This window comes from Lactuca serriola, chromosome 5 (genome assembly GCF_051521515.1).
Source record: "Lactuca serriola cultivar US96UC23 chromosome 5, Lser_US96UC23_V15, whole genome shotgun sequence".
Classification (NCBI taxonomy): Eukaryota; Viridiplantae; Streptophyta; class Magnoliopsida; order Asterales; family Asteraceae; genus Lactuca; species Lactuca serriola.
Genome location: NC_136412.1, coordinates 58,723,532 through 58,727,858, shown reverse-complemented (window position 1 = coordinate 58,727,858; position 4,327 = coordinate 58,723,532). Strand labels below are relative to the sequence as shown.

Genomic DNA, 4,327 nt, shown 5'->3' with positions numbered 1-4,327 from the left:
GCATGACTATCAACCTTTCATAGACACATTCAATGACACATGTGTTGCCGTCCTTACAGACTACAATAAAGCCTTAGATGAGAAGAACATCGCATCACAGGAGATGTTCCACGTTAGAGGACGTTTGGATAATAAGAGACTCAAAATGGAAATGTTAGAGAAGGACTTGATGCTAGAAAAGGATGCTAGAATGTTAAGTGAAACACAACTAGAGATAGCTTTAAATCAGAGATATTTAGCACAGAGTGAAATTGTACACTTAAATCTTTTAATTGAAAAGATTTTTAATGCAAGTGAAGCCATTGAAAATCTAGTTAATAATTGGAATGTTGATAACACCTTCAATTGGGGTTGGTCTAATGGGTATCCAACCGTAACGGACTCCTCACCTCGGTTCACCCCGGAATGTCCCTACGTCCCTCCAGACCGCAACTTTTTGTTCCCAGTCAATGACAAAACATTTCCTGAGGATATCCAAACTTATTTTGGTAAACTACATGATCTGAGTAATAACTGTGTTATCGAGGAAATTCTCCCTGAATTTTCTAATCATTTTGATAACATAATTCATTTTGATTCTCAAACATCATCCGTAGTTGATGAGGAAATTGTTGTAGAAAGTCCTGAAGTCACATTGGACTTTCCATCTCTGCAGTCTGACCGCAGTATTCCTAACCACAGTCATGAACTACAATCTGTCCCATTACCTAGTATCAAATGTCCCACTAAAGTGTCCACCAAGACTTACTTTGCAGTTGTTCACAGCATTACACCGCAGACCATTATCAAAAGTTCTGTGACTATTGAACCAATTAATCATGAATTACCAATCAAAAATTTTGAATTTGGTCAATGTTCTCAAAGTCCTGACATCTCCAGTTCGGATGAATCAAGTCCCTGTTTTTCAAAATTTCCAAAAGATTTAAGGAAACCGCAATTAAATGTCACTGACTGCGGTTCTCCTAAGACCGAAGCAAAAAGAGCTTTTAAAGAAGAATTTTGTTATCGTGGAAATCAACGGGAAATTCATTCAAAACAAAAGAAATTTGTTAAATGTTCCAAGTCAAAGAGTCCAGAAAAACTTGTTTTCTCAAATTATCACTTCAAATCAACTGTTTCCAAGAAAACAAAAAGGAAGGAGTTCATTGTTTCTAACACTGCTCAGAAATCATCTGACACTAAGGATAAGTCTTTTCGATCAAATGGTTTTCAGGTCTATTCATTAGACAATCCAAAATGGAAAGGTATTCTACCTACTACGACCCTTCCAAAGTCACTTTCAAAAACTCAAAAATGGAAAGGAATTTTGCCAAATACGGCACTCAAAAGGTCACCTCAAGAATTTAAGAAATCACCTCACAAAAGGCCTGCACGTATCACAATATTGTCTGCTTTGGGCCACTCGGCACGAGGACTTCCCAGGGGGTCACCCATCCTGGTACTACTCCCGCCCGAGCATGCTTAACTGCAGAGTTCTTATGGGATCTGCTGCCCTCACGGATTTCAAACGCGTTGTGACAAGGAAGGTATCCACACCCCTTATAATGTGTGTTTAGTTCTCCTTCCAAGACGATGTGGGATCAGATCTAACCCACTTTCACCCCCCATTATAGGGTTCGACGTCCCCATCGAACACATCGACCCGTGCCCTGGCTCTGATACCATTTGTAACATCCCCCTCTGGCACGTATCACAATATTTTCCGCTTTGGGCCACTCGGCACGAGGACTTCCCAGGGGGTCACCCATCCTGGTACTACTCCCGCCCGAGCACGCTTAACTACAGAGTTCTTATGGGATCTGCTGCCCTCACGGCTTTAAAACGCGTTGTGACAAGGAAGGTATCCACACCCCTTATAATGAGTTTTTAGTTCTCCTTCCAAGCCGATGTGGGATAAGATCTAACCCACTTTTAAAGTGGGTTAGATCTGATCCCATATCGGCTGGGAAGGAAAACTAAGCATTCCTTATAAGGGGTGTGGATACCTTCCATATCACAACGCGTTTTAAAGCCGTGAGGGCAGCAGATCCCATAAGAACCCTGCAGTTAAGCGTGCTCGGACGGGAGTAGTACCAGGATGGGTGACCCCCTGGGAAGTCCTCGTGCCGAGTGGCCCAAAGCGGACAATATTGTGATACGTGCCAGAGGGGGATGTTACAAATGGTATCAGAGCCAGGGCACGGGTCGATGTGTTCGACGGGGACGTCGAACCCTATAATGGGGGGTGAAAGTGGGTTAGATCTGATCCCACATCAACTGGGAAGGAGAACTAAGCATTCCTTATAAGGGGTGTGGATACCTTCCCTATCACAACGCGTTTTAAAGCCGTGAGGGCAGCAGATTCCATAAGAACTCTACAGTTAAGCGTGCTCGGACGGAGTAGTACCAGGATGGGTGACCCCTTGGGAAGTCCTCGTGCCGAGTGGCCCAAAGCGGACAATATTGTGATAAAAGTGGGTTAGATCTGATCCCACATCGGCTGGGAAGGAGAACTAAGCATTCCTTATAAGGGGTGTGGATACCTTCCCTACGACAACGCGTTTTAAAGCCGTGAGGGCAGCAGATCCCATAAGAACTCTGCAGTTAAGCGTGCTCGGGCGGGAGTAGTACCAAGATGGGTGACCCCCTGGGAAGTCCTTGTGCCGAGTGACCCAAAGCGGACAATATTGTGATACGTGCCAGAGGGGGATGTTACAAATGGTATCAGAGCCAGGGAACGGGTCGATGTGTTCGACGGGGACGTCGAACCCTATAATGGGGGTGGGGGTGTGAAAGTGGGTTAGATCTGATCCCACATCGGCTGGGAAGGAGAACTAAGCATTCCTTATAAGGGGTGTGGATACCTTCCCTATCACAACGCGTTTTAAAGCCGTGAAGGCAGCAGATCCCATAAGAACTCTGCAGTTAAGCGTGCTCGGGCGGGAGTAGTACCAGGATGGGTGACCCCCCGGGAAGTCCTCGTGCCGAGTGGCCCAAAGCGGACAATATTGTGATACGTGCCAGAGGGGGATGTTACACTACGTACCTGCAAGACCTGCAAAAAACACCTTTTCAAAACACACAAACAAAAACGTCAAATATTACAATCCTCGGACTGGACAAAAGCATACTTTTTCCTCAAAACCACAAACCAAGCCAAATGTCAGGGAATATGATAAAAAGTTCATGTGTCAATCTCAGTGTCAAAAGATCTTCTCCCATGACAAATCTCATCGTTTTCAAAAGACTCGTAACTATCCACAATCTCACAAAACATCAAAAAATCTCAAACACCCAGGACTGTGTGACAACCCGACATTTTGAGACAATATAATGTAACACCAGTCAAATTTAGGCCAAAATATAACTTTCATAAAAATCTTATTTGGGTTAAATAAAGTAGTAGGAATCGTATCAAGGTTTTCGTACATATAAAGAACACTAAAATCCGAGTTATAACGAAGAAGTTATGACCAATCTAAGATTCGCAGCAAAAACCAGCAACGCTGATAGACGTAAAACGCAAAGTTTCGATACAATAATTTTTAGCCTTAGGTATCTAAATGAAAGTCGTAGATTACGTTAAACCGTGATTATGCATAGAAAGAACACCCAAAACGGACTTCATATGAAAAAGTTACAAATTTTCTAAGTTTCGCAACAGCGGTAGGCAGCTAAAAACTCGAAATAAAGATCGAGCGATTTTTAGCCGACACAACCTAAACGAAAGTTGAAGACCCCGACAATAGGATTACAACAGTAACAAGTTTGACGAAAATGGACACCAGATGAAGGAGTTATGGATTTTTAACGAAGTTATCGTGTCCCGGCCTATTAATTAAAATATAATTAAAAATAACGTCAAAATTAGCCGGCGGAGGCTAAATGAAAGTTGTAGAGTATTTTCTCACCTTCGCATGGATATAAAGAACGTCCACAATGGAGCCCGTATGCGAAAGTTACGGATTTTACAAGTTCGTGGCACACACACCGAAACGATTTACGCCCAGCGTACTCGGATGCTAGGCTCCGGATCGTCCACGTCAACCAAAAACTTCGCCCAAGGATGCGGTCAGCAGTGATGCAAGCGAACGCCCAACGTAACCTCGGAGTACGCCCAGCGTACGAGGTGCGCCCCGCGTAAGTCCGAAGTACGCCCAGCGTACCGAGGACCTACAACTCCTATAAATAGAGTGCGAGGGTGCCGACTACCTTTGCTATAATTCTTCATTTCTCTCACATTTTCACCTCGTTTTTCGTGCCGACAACATTCCTACTTCGCGGTTTTATATCTAAACCCCGACGAAGGTCCGAAGCTTCGAGATTCCCGAGAATCTCGTCACTTTCC

At 43.9% G+C, this 4,327-nt stretch overlaps 1 pseudogene; it reads right to left on the bottom strand.

The window, feature by feature from the left end:
* Window positions 1-1,397: 1,397 nt before the first annotated feature.
* Window positions 1,398-1,515, bottom strand: LOC145056295 (5S ribosomal RNA; annotated as a pseudogene).
* Window positions 1,516-4,327: the final 2,812 nt, after the last annotated feature.